Genomic DNA, 12,029 nt, shown 5'->3' on the forward strand with positions numbered 1-12,029 from the left:
AAAAAGTTTGAAACTCCAGCAAACTAGTAAGTTGTGCCAATTTCATTAAATACTGAGCTGACAGTAATGCCACGACACTCTTCTCTGGGTTCTTTTTGGGGATCTGTTCACATACAAATGAGGCTTCCTGCTCGTGTGTGCAAATGCCGGCGTGAGGAGTGTGTGTTTGTGTGTTTCCGTGTGCATGTGAAGCCGAAGACATTAGATCAACCTTCAGCTCTGCAAGGCTTAACAATGGAGCTCCATTTGCACCCCATTAGAGAAGCAGGTTAGCAGATGTGTGAGAATCTGTGCGGCATGAACTTCCCCGTCCACTCGCAATCCATCTCTGACACACACACACACACACACACACCACACACACACACACACACACACACACACACACACACACACACACGCATACACTTGACAGCTCCCATTATGAGGTGAGAAAGTGGGATCTGCATCTCAATACTTGCACAGGAAACACAAGTTTGCACTGCTGATCTGCCTGATCCCAGTTTGGCACCTCATGCATGTCTTTGTCCCCACTTGTCCCGCCCTCTTCCTCCTTTTTACCACGTTTTTCTGTTTATTTAGTTCAATATCTAGAATTATCCTTTAAGAATGCGATGCATTTTTATTCCTAAACTGGTCCTTTTCATCCTCAGAAGTCATTTCTGACATCACCAAGTTCGACTGGATGGAAGATGTAATTGTTTAGATGTTTTCAGTTCCTGGTTTTGTTGTCTCTGGTGCCGCCTTCCTGGTTCCTGTCAGTTGGGTTATCTCTGCGTGATGGTGCTGTATCCTTTGGGACTGATGCAGCAAAATCATATATTACTCTGAGGAGAGGAAGAGGGCGATGGACGGATCAATGGGTCGAAGGTTTGCGCCCACCCCCGTCCCAAGTGTCCGGACGGGCGGGTGAATGTATGGATCTGTGGGTGTCTGATGATTGGTGGGTATTGATGGATGGGTGGTATTGATTTCTTCTATTTTCTGACAGGTTTATCCTGAGTGTAATGGTAATGTGACACCATTTCAGTTGGCTTTAATGGTGTTTGCCAGCCTGCTATTTGCTCTAACAGCTATCTGATTGTTGTGATTAACAGGAACTGCCACCCACCCAACTGCACAAGTCACTTTTTTAAAAGTAAAATCAATGATTAATGTGATCAAATTGTCTGATAAACTGATGAGTGGAGGCCAGATTCTCTGTGCAGACAGCAGCAGATGGATGACAAAGGTCTCTGAGACTGAGAGTCAGGTTGGAGGAATGATGGAACGCTGAATGTGTCGATGTTAGGAGACGGAAAGATAGATGTGGGGGAATGGAGTAATGCAAGAAGGGTGAGGGTTCGACAGGGGACAGAAGGCCCGTGTTAGCCTCAAACGCCTGATCTGCTCCCTCAGGGACCTGCGGTGGGTGTGTGTGGGAGGACACTGGGGTGCAGAATAGGAGTGCTCGGTCACAGGTTGGGGCAAATGAAAGTGCTTTAGCTGCTGCTGCAGCCTAATTTACCGCCTGAAATGCTGGTGCAGATGGCCATTTGTCAGCATTGTGGGGCCGCGGGCTTAAAGTTACGGCCATAAAATGTGGTTATTAAAAATGTAGCCGCTGAAGAAATACATACAATAATCAATAAAAAAAATAAACAATAAAGAAGGGCTGTTTTTATAGCCCCACTTATTGTTAGAGGATGTAAACAATTTTGTATTACAGAGCTAGCTAACTGACAAGAATATCTACTTCATGAGGAATAAGGTTGCCATGACCTTTGACCTCAAATCCAAGCAGCTCATAACTAAATCCAAGATGTTGTTTCTCCCAGATTACATAGTGGAACATAAAAACCGTATCTGCATTCCTGACATGCCACTTTCACAAATAAGGGACGAGCGCCGTAAGTGAGTTTATATGTGCATCTAAATCGGCCTACAGTTCTCGCTCAATTGGTGTGAATAATTTATGCAACCCAACTTTCTGTCTACAAAGCAGTTTGGAGAAGTTGGATTATGGTCAAGCCGACTCTCCCCCGCTAGGTGCTGCTTTGCACTGTTTTACGTTGGTGTTCTTGGGCCGCACTGGTTGAACGTACTTGTCCAAGGTTTGCTAGCGTCCTACCGGTTGCTACCACACAGCCGTCCTTTTGCAATCAACTCAGTAGGATGCTTCTGCCTCCAGGTCAGCAAAATAAAAGCGGAGTCCAGCACATGCTCAGATCGTATAGGTTAGCTCACGGTTCACATGCTCGTGTAAATCCACTCGCTAAATCCCAGCTATCTGAGGGTTAGGGTTAGTGGTTGTCTGGCTACATTTAGAGCTCTCTGTGCTGATTTGAATCGGTTTAAGGCCTCCATGTGCAGTTTATGTGATCGAAACTAATGCAGGAATTGGGTTTTCTTGCGTGCATGTAAATACACATAGTGACAGTGAGCTTTGACCCCCTGACCTCTTTAATTGGTTTGATGAACTGGAATTGCGCCTCAATATCCATGACACATTAAAGCAAAAGTTCTTAGATTAAACCTGTCAAATCTCAGATTAAATGTGAAAATATGAAACCAGATCCTCATTTGGTGGCAATCACAGACAACGGGGGGGGGGGGGGGTTAGGGGTTTACTGAGATGTTGGAGGAGAAGCCGTGGAACGTGATCAGACGCGTGCAGAAGCTGTGACGGGACCTTTTTCTACAGAACTGATGCGATTAGATTAAAAGCAGCCCAACTGCACTGACATGAAGGAAAGCTTGCTGTTTCTGCCTGGACACTGACTGCTCTGTCAGACGGCCGCCTCTCAGGGGGGAGCCTCCACAGCGACCTCTGATTGATGAAGACGCCATTTCTGGCACTTTGCTGCCGTGAGTCACCATTTGTCACCTGACTGCGCAGTCCTGTTGAGAAGCTCAGACCTTTTGTTTAAATCCCAATCTCAGCCGTACCCACGGGTGCCACCCATGTGGAAGTCTGCTCTCTCCCTCTGAGGATCAGCCTTTTGGATCACAGTAAACAACAAAAGGGCGGCTGGGACCGTCTAAAATGTGCCATACACAAAACAGTGCTGAGGTATCCGCCTGAAATCAAGCAGTGATGATTTTATCAAGGAATAAACAGTAATTGCTGTTTGTTTTATCTGATGTGCTAATTATTGTGTGCCTTCGTTATTTTATGTTGCGATTTAAATTGCAAGCTTCCCATCACCAAAGCTGCATCAATGAAAGGGAGACAGCAAACGGCAGCCAAACCCCCGTCTGTGTATGATTATATAATCAATGCTGTGTGGGCTCGTATAAGGAGGAAAGTAAACCAGCAACAGCGATGAGCCAAACTGTAATGTGCTTCCCTCTGTAGAGCAAAAGACGAGTTTAAACATTTTAGTGTTAGCTTTCGAGGGCTAACGAAGTGCTGATCACAGGTATTAATCATGAAATTACTTGTATGGAACTGTTTATATTCGCATTGTCATATAAAATCGTGAAAACCATTAAGTTTAAGTTTGAGGTACAGTTCCTATCAAATGGACTCCAATCTTGGTAACTTTATTTATTCATTTCATAAAATTATAACAGTAATAAAAAGCCAACAGACTGATATGTATATCTTTAATTTGCTGTGAAATGACCTGCGCTCTGTTGGCCACAAATTGCTTCTTCGCCTATTTTTTTTTTACGAGTGTTTCGTAGATGAGAGAAGTGTGGAGTGCAGCCTCGTCGTCGTCCTCCGATTCAAGGAAATTACAGCGTCTGTTTTTCTTTGATGACATCCTGCCACATTTATTTAAGGAAATGCACAGAAAGATATCAAAATAAATTCCATTTTAATATAATTGTGTTTATTGTAATTTTCTGGGGAGGAAAATAAGAGAGCTAATCGTATTCATAGCCGGTGCGGCAGGTCATTTCCAGCCGGGGAGAACCTGCCAGATCAATGCGAACTGTTGATGATCGAGTGACACAAACGAGATTTCTGGCCCTTTATTTATGGATCCCATTCCAGTTGCCATCTAAATGTTTTAATCTGGTGATTGCAACTCTCAGGTAAGGGAGAGGTTCCTGGGCGTGACACAGTTGCCCTCCGTCTTACCCGTGAGATGAGCCACAGCAGCATTACGGAACAATGCTGCTTGGACGCTGGAGGACAGCGCAGGTTCAACAGTGGGAGGGCAGAAGTGGCAAAAGCTTTATTCACTGGGATAATACAAATAAAGTGCGGCATCGATCCTTTAACGCTTCTGCAGGAATCCATTTGTTAATGCGCCTGGCTAGATTGCAGAAGATCCAAGAAGTTGGCAAGTTCTGAGCAATGAAGGGAATGAGATTTTGGAAATGATGGTATTTTCGGGAAGGATGTGACTTTATTTTGGGCCGGAGCAGACGGGAGCGGGATTTAGCAGACTGAGGCTGCTGTGTTCACACGCTCAGAGGCACAAGTCTATTCTTGTGTGCAGTCTGGCTGACACGCACGTAGATGTGCTCACACACGCAGACAGGTGCCGTGGGTTGTTCTGGCTGTATGGTGGACAGCTGTGTGTAGGAGTCTGCCGCATGAGCTGGGTGCAATAGCTGCCACATTTCCCGGCCTTACCCCCGGATGCATCGCTGGACGTGGACAGGCACACATAAGAGGGCAGCTGCAAGCCACCATTCATCAAATGCATCCACCCCCACAAAAGTTCAAACTCCTGATCCTAGAAGATGTTCAGACAAGGGAGGACTGTGCAGCTTGGCTGTGTTGTGGCTGTGGCTCCAGCCAGACCCAGATTGTGCCAAAAGGAGCTCATAATTCACAACAGCTAGCGCCAAATGTATACGTACCTACACCCTCACCCACCCAGCACAGCAGGCATAAGCCCCAGCCCCAAACCCCCGTCCCACCTCCTTTGCTGGCTGTCAGTCGCCAGCTAAGTCCTCCTCAGAGTTTGGAGGCTATCTGGGATTTAACGGGAAAGCCCTTTATCCAAAGACTTTTTCTGCGGGCCACAGTGAACACAGTGAATATCTCTTGTCAGCAAAACACTCTAAGTGCTGCCAATGGCTTCTTTCCTGACTGCTCCAAACAAAGTTTTCTCTGACAGAAATCAGGTTTTATAGCACACAAGTCTGAATTTGCCACTAACAATTTGCCGTTTTTAATCTGTATACAGGTTTCTAAGCATTAGGCTAAGCGTTGGGTTTCCTTGCCTCTAGTTAGACTTCAGAGGGTGCATGTAAAGGTCACCTTGCGGGATGGGATGCTGCCGTCCAATAAACTCTTAGGTGGATCATTTGCGGAGTTAAGTTCCCGGGCTTTAACAATGACACTAGCTCGTAGATTCTTCCCAGGTGTTCAGGGACACTCGGCTAGGGGCCAGGGTGTGTGCTGGTGTGTGTTCCAGAACAAGAAATGGCAGGAAAAGCCTTGCTTGCATGACAATAGCAGACCCTGGGTTTTACAAGTAGGCCCACTATGCTGGAATTCAGCGGGCTGTGCCCATTATCAGCAAATGTCCCTGCCCCCACCCACATCATGCCTGCTTCTCATACCGAGCCCAACTGCCCACTGGGGCCGTGCCCACAGACTCAACAGACACTTGTTACATTGAGGCACTCAAAGTTCTGAAAACACCTTTTCTGTCCAAGAAGGATGATGTAAAACATGCAATCGTGACACATGGCTGTAAATGGAAGGCAAAAGTCATATGATCAAAGGTCAGACTGGCATCATTGTTATCTGTGCGGGAGTAAAGTTTATTAACGTATAAGCTGTTGTCACAGAATGTGAAGAACACTCAGTGGAGTTTGCAGCTGCTAATTTAAAACCATCCGAATTTAGATCTTAATTCCAACAGCGTTGCTCCAAATCCTCTTGATTTCATAAGAAAATGCAACTTTGACTGTCTCGCGAGTTTAACTCACCCTTCCCTGAATCTATTTAAGGGAATTGTAGAATAGGAACAAAATGGGGCGCACCTCCAGTAATAGAATCATCCTGACGGATTGTCCAACATGTCCAGTTGGTTTTGACCCTCCTTCATTCCAAACAAACAGATTGCGATGAGTGAGAGACGGAGCCAATATTGCCTGTCCCTTTAATGATGGTGGCATTAGGAGAGCAGCTGGGGAAGGTAATCCCTTCTCTCCAGGTCAGCCACCAGACAAGCCATAGCAAGTCCCACTAACTCTAGCCCAATTAACACACACCAGAAGGGAAATCAGCCCCTCTAAGACTCATGGAGCAGCGCACAGCCTCGGCAGGGTTAAGACTTTCCAGCCTTTCACACTTGGGGGTTTGACCAGCTCCAACATGCTTTGACTCCTGTTTTCTGTCACGCTTCCTCGGGGGATCCAGGAGAGTAGACGGGGTTAAACTGGGAAACACATCAGCAAATGCGTTCCTAAATCGGACGACACTTCTTGCTTGAGTGTTGCGAATAAATTATGCAACCAGCCCAACTTTCTGTTTGTAGTAGTTAGATTATGGGCAGAGTCCAGCCATCTACCCCCTGCTAGGTGATGCTTTTTTACTTTACTTACTGTTGTTCTTGGGCCACACCGGTTGACCTTCTCCATCACACCACAACATTCCATAAAGAAGTTAGCCAGCGAGGTAGCAGCCAAGGCTACTGTAAACCAACGGCAGCGACGGATGAGTTTGAGTGTCAGGAAACTCATCTGTGAACTAGCATCACGTCATGCTTTGCCAGGGTTGGTTAGATGTAAGTCGTTATACAACTGTTAGTCCAGCTACTTTCAGAGTTCTCTGGGCCGTTATTTTGATGCAGTTCAATGTAATCGAACCAATGCAGGAATTTGTTCGCATCATCGCGAGGCATCACTGAACAGCCATCTGATGGACATCCCTTTCAGGAATTCTGGAGTTTATTTAGTGGTGGAATTGTGTCTCTGATACTGTGATGGAAATGGGCTCGTGTTCCATTCGTGTTTTTTAAATTTCCCCCTGTATCGATGACGCTCGAATCAGCACCTGTTTGGTTTGGATGCACGTCTATTTTTGCTCACATGCCCACTGAATTCATGGAAATAGCCTTCTGTTGCCTGGTTTAAGCTGGCAGAGAACCAGTCAGGTGGGGAAAGCTTCCCAAAAATAGCAACTTGGCAGAAACGTGGAAGAAGGCACTTACGCAACCCCAAATTTCCACAACACCTCGTACTCCGACCCGTACACGAAGGAAGAGCATGGGCTCGGAAAATACAATCTGTCCACTGCTCTAAATTTTGCTTTCAGTTTTTCAGCCTTTTTTCACCTTCATTGACCTTGGGTGAGGTTCCCAAGGGGACAGTGCTGTAGATGATGCGTACCACTGCAGGGATGCTTAACATGCTGCCCCACTGGTGCAGTGAAGGACACCCCACACATGTTAGCACACCCGGGGCTTACTCGTCTAAGCTGGACTCCTCCGGAGCAGCACCCTCCCTGCGGTTCTGTCGTCTCCTCCATTGGCCCAAACATCCACATTGAGATTAAAACCCTCTATTGTTATTTATGAGTTAATACCCTCACAGTGTGTGTGTTGCGGAACAGCAGGTTCCCACAACAACATTGTAAAGCAGCAAAGCTTAAGTGGTACAATTTCAGAGGACAATAAACTACCCCATACAGGTGAGGGAGGGGGGCCCGAGGTTGGTGCAGTTCACTGGAAAAGCTGCATCAGGGGAACTCGAAACGCACAACTGCCACAAACACTTGGAGACAGTCGAGATGTGCAACCCTGGCGTCTGACCCCTCGCACGCTCATCCATCTTCCCTCCCACACATGCCCTGTAAGTGTGTCTCCTGATGAATAGTGGTAGGGGGGCGCTGGGGGGAGGCAGGGTATCAGGTATCATAAAAAAAAAAGCAATTGTCAGGGCTGGCTGTGTCACTGTGCATGTGACTTTGTCCCATCTAAATGGGAGCGTGGTGAAAGCAGCGTGACCTCTACGTGCCCTTCCTGCACTGGAGTGGCCATTTCTCTCCGGCCCTGAGAGCCATTTTAATGGAACTTTATTAAGTGCTCCGTTTTTTATGGGATCGATTTTTCCTTGTTGGTTTGCACGATTATTTCCATAGATTTCTCCACTCCTCCTCCTGAACACTAGGTGTCATTGAATAAAAATAACATGCATTATCTCCCCCGGGTACATCACATTCAAATGAGGCAAACATCAGTTATTTTTCATTCTAATGGCACTGCGGCGCGCTGCGCATGCTTTAAAATAGCTCTGTTAGCCTCACGCGGATAAATGCGCATCTGTGAGCGCACACCCACACACACAGCTGGTGGGGATTAGAGAAGGGGAAGCAGAGCGAACAGGCAGGGATTCAGAGTCAAAACAACAGTGCTGGACTTGACCTTTGACCTGTGTGGCCACTCATCTGTTGATAACATCAATCAGTACAATAAGCCATTAGGCTAGTGATTGTGTGTGTGTGTGTGAGCACAAAAATACTCATTTTTACTAGCAAGTAAGGACATTTTGAGAAGTGAGAATGGTCCTCATAACTTCAAAGGGATGTTTGAGAGTGAAAACATGTTTTTATGGTTGGGGTTAGATTTGGGTTTTGGTTTATGTAAAGGTTGGTGTTAGGTATTTAGTTGTGATGGCTAGTTATGGTTAAGTTACATGGTGTATGTGTGTGTGTGTGTGTGTGTGTGTGTTGTGGGGGGCTATTGTACTGAAAAACATAATAAGCGCCGCCCGCCTTTTAAAAAGATTTCACTTTAGATATCAGGGACTCTGAATTTTAAGCCTGTATTGTGATTCCATTGGAGTGAAAAGCCTTCCTCGGCACTTTTTCTTGGTAGATAGAGTGCTGAAGCAGCTTAGCTCTGTCTTTTTTGTCCTACCTGAGGCAACAGACAAGTGATATCCTGCATGTCTCCTCTGAGCCCCTCCCCTGCGAGCCCCTTCTCTCAAGCCTTACCTTGCTGCCCACACATCCCTCATCAACTCCTCCTCCTCCTCCTCCTCCTCCTCTTCTGTCTCCTAGACTTTGTTAACATACAGTCAAGTCTCCATTCTTTGTTTACTGATAATGAAAGGCGCAGTAATGAATATTTGCCCCTGTATGTTGTGGGTGTGCTATTCACTCCAAAGACAGAGCTAACCATGTGTTTGAGTTGTGTGTGTGTGTGTGTGTGTGTGTGGGTGTGTGTTGGCGGGCATTTTGTCTCCCAGTAGGCCGTTTCATGGATTAAGAAATGTCATTTACCAAAGGTTACCGCTGATGTCACGGATGACAATAACACATATTGTAGCGGCGAGGCTAATCCCAGCTAATCATACTTTTCATAGTCTCAATTTTTCTGTCTCCCATTTTCAGGGTATTATGGTTGCTCCCATAATAGAGTTATTGAAATTTGAAGGTAATGTTCAATCAAAGCGACTGTGCATACACCAAGGTGGGGTGCCGCCACGCTATTGGCAAACGCCCTGAGCTTTCTCATTCCTCTAAGAGGTGAATATTGCTGACCTGCTGCTTTCCTCCAACAGCCTCGCTCGTGTTACTCACAGAGCTGAGTGGACACCATTTTTTTGTTAGGCTTGCCCTTGTGTGTACATCCAAATGGCAGAAACAAAGGGCACTGAGCGAGGTCAGGTAGGGTTTAAAGGCTGTTTTATATGAGTGTTGAATAGAAGCGACAACTGCTTTGGTTGGACCGTACGTGAGACCAAACAGCAAGGGACAGTAGGGACACGTCAAACGCTGCTACAGCAGAGGAGTATTGGGAAGGAGCCATTGAAAAGTCCAGACTGTAAGATTTAGAGCCTTAAAGCAATCAAAATACAGATACGGAAACTGAAAACAATTTCTCAACCCCCTCTTTTGAAAATATTGGAGGAACTACTGTCAAGGAAAACAAATTGACCCATAACTGCAGGAGTGTTTCCAGTTCAGAGGTTTATTGTTGGAGCCATGTTTGGAAAATAGCTCTGGAATGTGAAATTTGGTTGTTTTACTGCAGAAGTGATGGATTACGGCTGATGTGTAATGTTAGCTAATAATTCATGCTCACGTCTGTTCTGGACTACTGCGAAAACACGGCGGAGCAACATTGTGGTGTCCGATGTGGGAGGGGGGCCAATGCCAATGTTTGTTTAAATATCTGGCTGCAGAAGAAAAGCCCAGAGATTAGCATGCTAACGTATCACGTTCAGACAATAGAATATGGTGTACTGTGCTGTTTTATAAGCCTAATTATCCCTCTGGGTCTGGGTTCAAAATGTGACTCAGGCTATCCATATTTAGACAATCTATACCCTATAGGTTTGTAGGTCTTGTTAAAAATGTGAAAAGCATCATTAAAAGTGTTTATGATCCTCGCTGGCAGATTGACGACTCCAGGATTCTTTGATCTCAGCGAGTTTTGAAAACCATCAACACTTTCTAGGCCATGTTTTTGTTTGTAGTCAATATTGATAAGAGGAATCAAAGCAGCATGGCATCAACTCTCTCCCGAACCAACCCCCAACAAATGGCTACATCGCACCGTGCACAGTCAGCGTCAGCAGGTATTCATCAGTAATTCCATAATGAGCAGTTTGTGTGCACCTTTTTTTTGTACATTTGTTTTTCTCCTCGCCCGACAGTCTGAGCCTGTGTGTACATGCAAGTCTATGACTGATGCACAGCCAAACCCTAAACTGGGTAAAATGTGAGCGCATGTGTGTGTGTGTGTGTGTGTGTGTGGGGGGGGGGGGTTAAAAAGAAAAAAAAGGTGCTCGGTAATGAGTATTCTCCGTAAACTTATGAGAGCTTATGAATCAGTCTGTTGCCCCGGGGGGGTCTGGGCTGTGGTCTGAACAGGAGAGGTGATTAAACGGGGAGACAGACGGGGGTTGTGTGTCAGCGAGCCTGTGTGAGCGTGGGGTGAATGCCCAGTGGTGGCTGGAGTTCCCCGCCAGTGCGCGGATGACTGTTTTTAGTGACGGCTGTTAGCTTCTCACAAACAGCAGCAAAGAAAAAAAGACAAATGAGTCTTTTAGCAACTCTGGCCAGACTTGCACATTTTATTATGTGCGGTGAATATCGCTGCCCGAGCACGCCCGCCCTTTGGGCTGCAGCACACCTGACACACCTGCCTGAGTCAGCTCGGTCGGGGCACGCAGACGTGTGGGCGCGTACGTGGTTATTTACTGCAGTTTGGGTCCAACGCCGCCTCGTTTATCTCCGCCTCGCTGTGGTTGCCGTCGTCGTGTTTCTCCTCCTGCTCCTTCGGGTTGTGATGAGCACATGAAAGGAGGCAGCTGCGCCCTCCACGGCACTTACAGTGCAGGTCACCAAGGTTACAGCGGCTGGCTCCGCCCCCCCCTCCCCGTTCACTTACTGTACACTAAGAGATGACCTCACAGTTTACTCTGCCCTGATAAATAAATAAATACTCTGATGCAGAAATTCTCCGTAATTGCTCTACAGGTTTGCTTTGATGTTTGCGGGGAATTCCTGGTAAGAGTCGTCCTTTGGCATCATCGCCTCCTCTGCTCATCTAAAAGCATTTAGAGTTTGTGTTTGCTCCTCGCCTCTCATCCCCCGCCGTGTGTGATGTAGGAAATGTAGGAGATGTCTGTCTTTTCAGGCCGGTTCCGTTGTCTTTTGTGTGACTTGTCTGAAACAGCATGTCAGCCAGGCGGGGCAGCTCCGCGAGGATGTTTGTGTGAAAAAAAAAAGAGGGAGCGCGAGTGTGTGTGCCCGTTGAATGAAATGTAAAAAGCGGTGCGCCTGCCTGCACACACACACTGCAGCCTTTGGCCTAATGGGAGCTGACACTCTGACAGGCTCTCTGAGCTCTTTATCTGGGCCTCTCGTCTTCAGAATTTGTGTGTGCACGCGCGTTTGGGCCTGTGTGTTTGTGCTTTGTGTGTGGATGTGCATGTGTGACCTCGCTGATGGTCGTTGTGGGCCCCTAGAGAGTTCTTTAACCCCTGAACAGAGTCAGACTCATTTACATTGAAATGGGAGAGTGGCAGGGGCCTTTATGGGATGTTTGCTTTAGTGCCAGTGAAAATCCTCAGCTCCTCCTCTTCCTGCTCTCTTTTACATAAACACTCTATCTATCTATCTA

This window comes from Takifugu flavidus, chromosome 2 (assembly GCF_003711565.1).
Source record: "Takifugu flavidus isolate HTHZ2018 chromosome 2, ASM371156v2, whole genome shotgun sequence".
NCBI lineage: Eukaryota > Metazoa > Chordata > Actinopteri > Tetraodontiformes > Tetraodontidae > Takifugu > Takifugu flavidus.